At 34.7% G+C, this 12808-nt stretch overlaps 1 protein-coding gene across 1 annotated transcript in view; it reads right to left on the bottom strand.

Annotated features, from left to right (window-relative positions):
* The window catches only part of LOC150089892 (armadillo repeat-containing protein 2), a 257400-nt gene extending 244984 nt beyond the window's left edge, over positions 1 to 12416 (bottom strand). The window contains exons 1-2 of the mRNA XM_090390120.1: positions 12369 to 12416; positions 8482 to 8617 (exon numbers count right to left, since the gene is read on the bottom strand). The gene's annotated coding sequence lies outside the window, so the exon portion shown is untranslated. The remainder of the gene's footprint in view (positions 1 to 8481; positions 8618 to 12368) is intronic.
* Between the last annotated feature and the right edge of the window lie 392 nt (positions 12417 to 12808).

The raw sequence follows: 12808 nt of genomic DNA, 5'->3' as shown, positions 1-12808 counted from the left end.
CTCTCATTTTAATTTTCCCAGTGCAATGTTAATGGGTGGCCAATGAGCCTTATTGTCAGTGTTGTGCCTTAGATTTAGTATGCTTAATTAAGAGCATAACTCTTTCTCCCCTTGTCTTTATCTGTCCTTCCTATATTGCAGAGTTGGGCGGACCCCCGGTGCCACTAGTTAAACTACACTATATCCTTCCTGTATACATTGTACTTCTTATATTCAAATTGAGCATTTCTTATGTCTAAGTGACACCATGTCTCCAATTTCCCCCGCAACATCTGCATTTGATGACTTCATCGGTACTTCAAATTCATCAAATTTAATTACAATGCTCCTAGCTTTAGTGCACATGCAAGTATACATGCACTTGTTTTTACTCTTAGTAACCCTGATACAGGTTATGAATTTGTTTGTTCCATAATGACCCTAACAGGTCTTGTAATCCCAAAACCCTTTCTTTCCAGGTTGCTATATGTTCCCAAGAGAAGCAGTACAAGAATTAGTTACACCTCTGCCTGTGGCTACTATTAATCTATTAGTCTGTGTTTCCCCCACCCCTCAGGCTAGCAGTTTTTTCCACCCAATGCTGCCTCAATAGTGTCATAAAATATTTTTGCACACTTTTTAAGTGTATCCTACCTCTGTAGAAAAAGTCTCTCCTGTTAACAATTACAAACAACACTAAGAAAAATTTTACCCCATAAACCTTGCATATTCTCTCCAGGGCTGAACTGATTGACAAGGCTATTAACATGTACTACCTCCTATTGTGTCTGGACAGAATAGCAGATAATTTAATATTCAGTCTGAACTTGAACTTTTTCCCAACATTGCCCTATACTTGTTAAATAAGTCCTCAGATCTGCTACTCAAGTTTAGTGAATAAGGGATAATACTAAAAGAGAGAAATTCTAAATTATAACTAAAGCTGTATGAGCTCAGAGAAATAAGTTTCTTGCAACACTACCTTTTCCTTTCAACTGCTTTTGTGGCCAATAGTTTTTAAACTGTACTGATTTGTCAATTTAAACTCCACAGATAATGCAATGATTCTACAATTCAGATTGCATTGATAATGCTGACAACATTGCCAAAAGGTTATTGGACATTTGTTTAAAAGTTGAGACCTTATGATGACAGCCTGTTTCAGGCCTAATTGGTTCCTCATCAGATAGCAGATGATCTCTAGTAATAATACTCAGACAAGTTGTTGTTGTTGTTTGGTTTTTTTTTTTTAGGAGCATTAGCAACTAAGGCCATATTGCTCCGGGATATGCGGTGGTCAATCCTTGACCTTTCCGCATCCTCCGTATCTCAGACAAGAGAGAGCTTTAGCAATATTGGAAACTATTATTTCATATACTACATGGAAGCTCACATTAAACAACTTCTTTACAACTGTTTTGTCTGCATATTGCCATTAGAGACTACTTGCTCTCTAATCAGGGACCAATTAGCTCTGAAACAAACTGTCATATCAGTCTTATCTTCTAAACAAATGGCTGATTAACCTTTTGGCCATATGTTTGAAAGCAGTACAATATCATCATCCTTCTCTTTCTTGGTGATTCTTTCTACTTCTCTCTGTCTGTCTCTCTGTCTCTCTCTCAGGGTAACCTGGGAATTTTTTATTTTTTTTTTTGGCTGGTGCAGCATAAGCCTCAGGCTTCCTTGCACCATATACCTAATAATAATAATACCAGTGCAACTCACCACAAAGGCAAATTTATTCTGCTGCAAGAACTAAGACCACTGCATTATCTTATGTAGTTTAACTCTTTGTGGCCACAAAAACAGCTTCAAGGAGAAGATAGTTATGCAAGCATTTTATGAAGAGAGAAATGTCACCCTTTTTTGCATGGATTCTTAAAAAAAAAATGTGATGACTGGTACAAGTGCTAGATTGCTTTTTAAAATCCCAGATTTCATTTTATTTATTTTTTCTTTCTAAAATGTGATGGATTTTAAAAATTACAGATTATAAAGTGCTGGATTTTACAGAGTTTACTGAATGCACAACTTCTCTTTCAAGGAACACCCCTACAAGAAAAAACTACATGGATTCAAGTCTGAACTCAGAGGTGATGAAAAAAATACTCACAGTTTAAATGGAAAGACAATAGTATGACAACGTGCACAGGCCAAAAACAGCGTGAAAAAAATCCAACAGGACATTAACTCTAAATGTTATGGTATACCATCTTGCATAAACTAATGGGTGGACACAGGAAGATGAGTTGCCATAAGCTGTAGCTGAAAATCATTTTGAAGCATAAGTCAAGAGACTATGACTGCCACTATGAGTCAAGAGATTTGGATCCAATTAAATGGTTATTTTGGCAACATAGCCTCTCAAAATAATACTTATCATTTTTGGAAAGTTTATCAGCACTGTAATCTTGTATGACAACATTCCCAAATCCAACTGAAGAATTCACTAAACAGAGGAGCAAGATATTTCACGTTCACATGCTGCTTTCTCATTAACCTTCCTGAATTACATGGCATTGGAACTCAGCCAGCTTCAACATTTAGTATTAAGGAGGCAAGCTTATACAGTATCAGTCAAAAAAAAACCTACTAACATTATCTGCCCATTCCCTCTAATAATTTATCTAAAACTCCTTCCTTAAATTTAGTCAAATTGCCCACTGCTACTCTGTCCTACATGTCCTTTCTGTACACATTGTACTCACAATATTCAAATTCTGCATCCCTTAAGTTTGAGCACCACCATGTTTCTGATATCCTTATAATTTGCACATTTGATGACTAAATTAATACCCCAACTTCAAATTTATTTATTAACCTCCCAACATCCCACCCAGTATACATAACACAGCCATATATTTCCTTTTCCCATGAGGACCACCCCCTACAGGCCTGTTAATCGCCCACACCTTGTTTTTCAGGCTACTACATATCCCAATAGAATGCAGCACAAGAATCAATTTCACCTCTGCTGCTGTTAAACTAGTAGTCTGTTCATCCCCCCTCTCCAAATTTACAGTTTTGTAACCCACCTAATAGTGTCTCAAGAGCATTGGCAAATATTCTTTAAGCCCTTCTATTTAAGAGTATCCCATCCCTGTTTCTCCTGATAACAAGCCCACATCATACCGAAGAATATTCTACCACATGAGCCTTCCACAAACTCTTCAGGCATTATTGATTGACAAGGCTCTCAACATGTATTCCTCTCATGTCTGGACAAAATTCCAGCCACTTTCAAATCGAATCTAAACTCACATTGCTCCAGACCTATTAAGTAAATCCTCAAATCTCCTACTCTTAATATCATTAGTACCAAAAGTGTCTGGAAAAGGAATAATGTCTGTGCATAGCATTTTACACAGCTTTCCTCTTAAAACTGCTTAGCATAAACAAAATATTGTGTTTATCACAAGTGTCAAAGGAGTTTCGAAAAAATGCCTGAAATTTTCTCTGCACAGCGGTTACACTCTTTATTTTGGTTAAAAAAAAAAAATGTAGCTGTCTACTCCATTGTGAAGTGTAGATTACATTGTAAAATAAGCATACAGGATTCCCAAGCATTTAAGGTGCCTTAACTTTACTGCTATGCTCTAGCAAATTTTCCAGGAAGTACCGCAGACCATTCCACCAACTTTAAATGAAATCCAATTTTAATTAACAATACACATGTGTATCATCAATTAAGGGCCAATCATATTTACTTGATGCATAACATCTCAATGAAATATAGTCCAGCATTCTGGGTAGATTTTTTCAATTATGATCCATGAGTTTGGCTATTATGTTGATGCAAAATTTCAGAACTATGGATCATATAAAATAATAATCAACCCAATACTATGTAATTGTTAATTATTTGGCAGACATACTGCTATGAAACAAGGATCATTATATCATATTCATGCTTCTTCAGTAATACAGAATATAAATGCAGAAAACATAAAATTTAAGAAATTAAATTTGAAAATAGGATGATAATGCAGTATTCCATATCAAATGATATTAGTAATTAACAGCAAGATACAATAAACCATGTGCAAATGTCACATATGTAACAAACATAAACTGGTTGCTAGGGGTAAACAGTAATAGTATTTGCCATATAGTGCAAGGAAGCCACAGGCTTTTGATGCACTCACTGGCAAAAAAAACCAAGTAGATAAGAAAATCCAAATTATATGCTTCACTCCTCACATAAGTAACTATCCAGCTGATCTTTTGAATTTATTCAAACTGTCAACTTCAATGAACTGTGAGGAAGAGGAGTGCCAATGTATTGCCAGTTATGTACTGGCAATACATTGGCACTCCTCCAATCCAAAGGAATCTCTCCTGAGTCCAAAGATGTCCTCATAATTAATTTCAAAGGTTCATAGTTAATGAACCTTTGAAATTAAAAATTTCAAACAAAGTTCATTAACTAATTTCAAACCTTTGAAATTAGTTAATGAACCTATGAGTTAACCTCATAGTTAATTTCACTTACTCACACTCTCCCTCAAAACTACAGGGTATATGCCATAAACTCTGGGAGCCTTACTTGCTCTTATGCTCAAAAGTTTTTCTAATAAACAATCATCGGTAATTATGACATCACTAATTTCATATGGCTCAGCCTCATTTACATAGCCACTTCTCATCATTACATCACATGAAGGATCTTTTGTCAGTACTTATGCAAAGTACCTATTCAATTCATCTGCAACATCAGCTGGGTTATCTAAGACTTTCCGACATGCAGTGCACAAGGGTTCTGATCTGATTAGCTTTCTTCTTTGTTGTATTCACATACATGAATAATTCCTTTTCCCCATTCTTTGTTCTCTTAGCCACTGCTTTCTCATACACAGCCTTGGCCTCCCTGACCTAATTTGTGGTACTATTACAGATCAACTTATACCTGTTAGAGGCTTCAGTACTTTTCATCACTCAGTAGTCTTTTTCTGCTTTATTTGACCAGCCAGCTCCACAGTCATCCACTTCAGCATCCTCCTCCTCCTGCAATATTTTCTTAAAGATATGTATGCATCCATGGCTTCTGTGCTTTTTTCTTTAAAAGTATTCCATAGTTCAAATGTATTTGCCATCCCTCGGCAATATGCCCAATTCACAGATGTCATATAGCACCTTAAACTGTCAAATTCCCCTCTTCTGAAGTTAAAACCTGTGCCCTTTACCTTTAACTGCTGCAACATCTTTCTTCATCTTCCAACTGATGATTGCATGATCACTTCCTGACAATGGTTCCTGTACTTTAAGCTCTGTGATGTCATCTGATTCATTAGTAATGATGAGATCAAGAATATTTTTACTCCTAGTACTTTCTCTAACATGCTGGTACAAATAATAATCATCTAGTTTATTTAAAAAAGTTTTTCCCCATGGTGAGTTTCTCTCCCACTTGTTCCAATCAATCTGGGAAAAATTAAAGTTGCCCATAATAAGACATTCACACTTGCTTGCCTATTCCATCTACATGTAAAGATTCTTGTCATATTCTTCACAATCTCCTAGTCTGTAGATTGCTCCCACTCTCATCGTTCCTTTGCTTCGAACTAACTCATACTGTACAGATTCTATGCTGGCAAACGTAACTTTAGACTCAGCAAAAGCTCTTTTCATGATCAGGCTGCTTTTGATAAGAAGCATGACCTCTCCACCCCTGTCTATCTTTCCTAAATACATTATACATACCATAGTGGAACTTGTCATCCCCAATTTCCAGGTGGCACCACATTTCTGTTAGCGCTATTATGTCAGCATTGGTTGTCCTGACTAGGAGTTTGAATTCCACCATTTCATTGTCAATGCTTCAGACATTGTAGTTGATTGTTGGAACAATCTTCCATCTGGTGTCATAGAAGTGGGTAGTTTGAATAACTTGAAGGAACTGGACAAATTTTTAGAGAAAATGGACAGGTGATATGGGAAGTGTTGGTTTGTTTGTGTTTTTTTTTTTTTTTTTTGGCTGATACTGTAAGCTTGCTTTCTTGCATCATTCTTGACACTACTAACACTAATACTATAAGCAGCATAAGTAGGCATTACATAAGAATTGGGAAAAGAAAGTTTAGGGTAGGAATGTCTTATAGACCAGTTCCACTACAGGCATATGTCTTATAGTAGAACTCGTCATTACCAATTTACGGGTGGCTCCATGTTTCTGTTAGTCCGATTATATCAGTATTAGTTGTCCTAACCAGGAGTTCAAATTTAGCCATTTTATTAACAACACTCCTGACATTACTGTAGACACAGTTGAGACTAAGTAATTTTCTATAGTTTACTACCCTGACACAACCCTTGAAGTTATTTATAGGTTTGTATCCCAAGCTTTATCTTCTCTCTCGTTTGAAACATTGCTACCCTCAGAAAATCTTATCAACATCGGCTGTTGTGGCAACAAAAAGAATTCATGAGGGTGAGTGAAGCATTACTTTGACTCATCATCAGATAAACATGAATCTAAATTACCCTTCTCCCCCTCAACTAGAAGTTTCTCTGAACCTTTAAGGTATCCTCAACGATACTGACAAAAATCCTTGCACCACCTTTGTTCAAATGAATACCATCTGTACAAAATAGATTCCTTCTACCAACAAGTGTGGCCCACACTGATAAACCCCCCCCCCCCAGAGCTTGGCAGATGCCCTCAAATCTCAAGTTAATCCACAAGGCTATCGGCATATAATCCCTTTTATCATGTCTGGGCAGAATTGCAGACATACACTGGTACCATCATTGCAGTGATTATACTGTTAGTTATTAACTTTTATTACCTTATTATCATTCCAATAAATGTAATAACAATCACATTATTATTATTATTATTATTAGCCATATGGTGCAAGGAAGCCTGAGGCTTATGCTGCACCAGCCAAAAAAAATTCTGAATTACCTTGAGAGAGAGAGAGTGTCAGAAGTAGAAGGGAACCACCAAGAAAGAGAAGAATGTTGATATCCAGCTCAGGACCCTGGGTGTGCCAAGCCCATACTCACCAGATGTGAGCCCCTGGGATGTGGTTCTATCTTTTAATTACTAATATCATTTACTTAAGAAATTATTCTGATTCAAATATACACTGCACTGCACTGCAATAGCATAATTTAGAAATTTAATTAATTAAAAGCTAACAACATTACAACAAAACCAAACATTTTGGAACACTGTGGTTCTTTCATCTTTGGGAACTGGAATAAACAATTATGAAATTACATCTTAAGATGCCTAGTCCAGAATAAACATTACATACAATCCTCTCATCATGATACACCCTCACAATGAAACCAAGGAGGAGTAGGAGGGAAGAGAGAGAGAGACCAGAGAAAGGTCAGGAAAAAAGAAAGATTGGGTGGTCAGTTTGTGCCTTTCCCATTGAATTCTCTTCACTTCTAGCCAAACCAGTTGCCATAGTGGATGGAAAAGTTGTCCTTGTGAAGTGCTGCTGTATGCATTGCTGTTGCTTCTGGCTAAGTTGTCAACCTCAATGTTTAGAAACATACCCGAACTGGAAGTTTGGAGACTAGCTTGGGAGTTGTGGTTATTTTGTGGCTTATTCTGATGGCTGTTATTTTGTTGTCTATTATCAGTTTCTGGTTGGCATCAACTAGATGGCTGTTATTGTGCTGTCTGTTAGCTGTTCTGGTTGTTTGTCAAACCAGAAGCAATAACAGTCACCAGAGTAATCCACAAAATAACCACAACCTCCAAACCTTCAGTTGGTTATATTTCCAGACCTGAGTAGAAGCCAAGTTGAAAGTTTGGTCAGAGGAAAATACAATGCACACAGAAGCAGTTCACAGGAGAAACTTCCTCATTCCCTACCAGCATTTCAGTGTCGTTAGCAGCAAAGAGAAGCTTAAGTCCAATCAAGAAAATGTAAACTGACCACCTGACCTTTCTTTGTTCCTGACCTTTTTTTCTCCGGACACACACACACAGTCTCTCTCTCTCTCTCCTTGAAATTTTGTTGATATATTATGATAAGAGGATTGTATGTAATATTTATTCTGGATTGTAGTCACCTTAAAATGTAATTTCATAATTGTGTATATATATTCCAATTCCCATATATGAAGGAACCACATTGTTCCAATATATTTGGAGTTTTTGTAATTTTCAGTTATTAAAAAATATACACTGCACCATGTTTCAATTGTTACTGCAATGCAGTACATGTACATTTTAGCCAGATTAGTCAAACCTGCATAAATAACTATGACCTTCAACCACCTCATCTGTAATTAAAAAATTATCAACATTTGATAACTTATTAAAATATTACATATGCTTATATTCTATATCACCAATGAAGCATGACTATGATATATAGTGATCCCTATTATGTCATTTTCATGAAACATGCATCATATGATCAGTGTTTGGATTAGAAAGGAAAAAACTACCTGTACACTTGGACTGGAAATAAATTGGAAATAAATAACTGCTGTAATATCTATAAAAAAATTACATTATTTTTAAAATTAAATTACCAGAACATGCAAGTCTTCATAAAAGAGCTACCAGAATGTGGCCCCTGTCCAATCCAAGCATTGCATATAACTCATAATTCTTGGTTCTCTGTATAGTTTCATCTTTCTCCTGTATGACATACTCGATCTCCTTGTTCTATTTCCATAAAGGATAAATACAGATTCCTAAATTTATTAATTCATGTATTCGGTTATTCATATTCAAACAGATATTCTGAACTTTTGATCTTTTAGCATTTCACATAATTTTATGACAACTGAACATTTCAGTATAAATGAACATGATAATAAGTAATATTCATCCAGGAAGTATGTCCAAAGGAGGAGAGTAGCTGTACAAAGCACTAATCTTTTCAAGCATACAGTGTGCAAAAGATGTTTAACCTGTTAATTGACACAAGATGTTTAAACTCCTTAGATATTTAAAGATATTTAATCTCATTAGGAGCTCCTTTCTTTTTTAAACTTTTTTCAAAATTTTTATTTTCTCATTAAAAATTCAAAAAAATCTTCATTAAAAAAGGGTCAGAATAACTCATAAAGTGATTAGTGATTGGTTAAGTGAGCTCTCTCAAGAGGTCTCTTGACTGCACCTTACTTGTATCCTGAAGGGATTAATTGCATAATGATTATTTTTCAGATTCTAAATATTAATTTAGAATCTGAAAAATAATCATTATGGAGTATACTCATTAATTTCAATTTCTACAAATTAATACCTTTTTTTTTTTTTTCTTTTTTTAATTTGACCTTTAAGTAATATTTTGATTTTGAAAATAATCTATTTAAATCAACATAACTGGTTTAAGGCTTCAGATCTTTAAAATTAATTACAATTATTGCCATCATCACAAGTGACATTCTTCATTCATTACAACTCACTGCATTCCAAAAGGTTATAGTGGAGACGGAGAGTGAACATCAATTTTGGTCTTCGATTAGCAGTTGCAGAATCCATTATCTGATCAACTAACTTCAACTATGATGACCTTCTAATGTTATAAACTTCCTTTTTTTTTTAATATACACACTACTAGTTTTCAACAGTGCTTTTCCTTGTGTTCATTTTTTGACCTTCTTAATTTAATCATCTACACTGATATATGTATAACAAAACAGTATAGTCAGTGTAGATATTTACTATATTGAAATATGGCAAAAAAAAAAAAAAAAGATTTAACTATTTATTATGCTCAATATTATTAAGCACAAGTTTTAAGAAGTGTGTATGGATTCAAAACAAGTTTTAGGAGAAATTCTGAAGAAATTTTGTGATAGGCAAATTAAAAGAAAATAAAAAAGATAAAAAAATTACTTTGTTCGTGTATTTTATATTATTATGACTATGAAGAAAGACACTTCTCTGCATGGATTTCTGGAAAAAAATGTTTTAATTGGAGCTAACTAATATTAATAAACAAAAATAAATTATAACCACCACACATTCTAGTTTCTATCCTGCAGCCTTCCTCAGTGATGATAATATATAAAATTAAACTATATCACAGAGGAATGTTGCTATATAGGAACTGGAACATGTGATTATTATCATTCATTTTTTTATATTAATATTAGTTAGCTCCTATTAAAATTTTTATTTCCACTGAATGAATGCAGAGAAGTGCCTTCATAATTATTACATGTATCATTATGGCTTTCAACAACCATATCACTTATCTAATAAATTACATATATAAATACAGTCAATAATCATGAACACAATTTACTGTCAATGAAAATAAATATGTGGCAGAGTCCAAAAATAAGTTTTAAATGTAAACAGGGAATTTTTATTTGTAAATAAATGCTAAGTTCCTTTGCTATAAATACATTCTGTGTTCTTCAGTCTTTAAAAATAAAACTGGCTATACTAATGCAGCATGATTAAAAAATGTTAAACACTTAGAAGAGCACAAATATCAGTTGATCCCACTTCTGTTTGTGAGATTTTTCTTTTCTACATGTATGAGTATTTACATATTATAATTATGTTTTTCCTTAGGGATTGTAAGAAAATGATAACTGAGTTGGTTACGAAGTTAACCATAATAACATCATTATAATACAGAAAGAGTGGAACCTGCATGGATGTCATACAGAACGCTAACAGCAGTACACAGAAAATAAATGTGGTTTAACACTGCCCCATCCCCAAGTACAATTCTAGAGAATTTCCAGATTTAACAGTGCACAGTATCAACTGATAATGATTACAAAGAAGCAATGGTTGTGGGAGATTAGGTATAAATGAATATTGTCAGATTGTAAGGCAAATTATTAAAGGTGCACTGAAAAGTCAATTTAACGTCCTCTACTGAAGTTGGTTTAACCGGCTACAACGTATAGAGAATCCTTGAAAAATATTTGGTATGCTGCCATATCATATTCGGGTGATTCAATTTGCAGTAACAATTGCAAATTGACTACTCTACTGAAAGAAAAACCTGAGTTCTGGGAAGAAATTAATGCAACCCTCACTTCAGATTGAATAATTATGCTTATAAAAATTTTCCCCTCATTTCAACAGGTTTTTGATTTGATTTGGTTTTTTATGGCGCATTGGCAGCTAAGGCCATAATGCGCCAAGTCAACATTTCAACAGGATTTGAATCCAGAACTTCTTCACGATGCAATAACTATAACCACTGTGCTAGCTGCAAAGATCAGAAAAAAGAAGTCCATATCCTGTGGTATGTCACTGGCATTGAAGAATAAGGTACCAGATATAATACTACTGATTTTTTTTTTGTAGACAAAACAACATTCTATTGCAGTGGTTACATTAATCACTACAACTGCATCATCTGGGTTATGGAAAATTACTGTTACTAGTATTTTAGATACATTTTTCTTTGAGGGCAATACAGTTTGTATTACAGTAGTCGCAAAACTACTAGAATACAAACTATTACTACTATAAACTACTGCACTACTACAATACTGACATGTCTGCCAACAAGGGGGGGGGGGGCAGACACGGTTGGTAAAGAGCCCAAAGCAGCCTGTTCTTGAACCTTGGGGGGGGGCAAATTTGTAGTTTTGCCACTATATACTCAGGCATACCTAATCATATAGCAAACTTCATTAAATCCAAGAATTGAGATTCGTATGGGTATTTCCGAAATATTGAAGCATTACCTCACTTATTTCAGCTCAATGAAGTTCATCTAAATGCTATTTTTCACAGTAGATAAACTGATAAGTCAAGATCTTTCCTCCAGCCAACCCAGTATGCAGATATAATCAAATTGGTCCTCATAACCATAGAAAATGGTCATGGAGTGTACAGATATAAACTAAAACATATTTCATGAAAAGATCACTGTAATCACTAACAGTATTCCAAGGGCAATGTGTCAGACAGCAGTTAAAGAGAAAGCAACAATTCACCACCTGTGTTGATGCTTATGGAAAGCATATTGAAATTCAAAATTCTTGTAAATAACTACATGCAATGGGTATCATCACAAGCTTGAGCCCTTGTGCAATGTAATTTATTTATTTTATAGCTTTCTCACTTTTCTTTCATGACTACAACAGAGTTTGGACCACTCAGGGTCCAGGTGCAGTTATACCCCTGACACCATAAAACGATAAGACACTGGCATGGAATTGAAATATAGCAATGTGTGTGTGTGCATGCCTGCCTTTTTTTTTTTTTTTTATTTTGTTGCATGTTTCGACAAGAAATCTAAAATGGTCTACAGCGATATTTGAAATAGTACATTTGTTTCTATCTCAACCCGGTAATATTTTATGGCCCCTGCCCTGTTACATAAAAAGAAACGTAACGCTTCCACTCAACAATTAGGATTGGTGTCACGACTTGTGCCTCCGTGAACGACGTTGTAGAATACAAGCCGGTAAGCTTTTTGAATACTTCATACCTTAGTCTTACGTTATCCATTTACTTGCATATTTCCACTAAAAAAAAAAAAAACAATGAATTAGAGAAAACCAATAAATATTAATTTAATTTTCATTTCACATTTTGAATAACACGACTATATATATATATCGCCATTTCAAAAAACTTGTCGTCTGCTCGCAGATCTACCAATTTCAATTGCCTATGCCGATAATGCAAAATACACATAAAAAAAAAAATAATAAAGGAATCGACACATTCTCTTCCTCCCTCTGTCGGTTCACATTTCATTTTGTAGTTAGAATCGAAATCCCCAAATCGAGGAACTTTAATGCATGATCCGAACATCAGATATTAAATTTTTCCGGATTTCCGGAGTTCATAGAAAATCGAAAACACCGTTTTTCTACATTGCAACTTACTGTACATAGGACTATACATCCATGTCCTACATCGAGA

Source organism: Mastigoproctus giganteus, chromosome 2 (genome assembly GCF_048544385.1).
Source record: "Mastigoproctus giganteus isolate SK-2022 chromosome 2, ASM4854438v1, whole genome shotgun sequence".
Classification (NCBI taxonomy): Eukaryota; Metazoa; Arthropoda; class Arachnida; order Uropygi; family Thelyphonidae; genus Mastigoproctus; species Mastigoproctus giganteus.
Note: the sequence above shows the minus strand (reverse complement) of the source record. Positions and strands in the feature narration are given on the sequence as shown.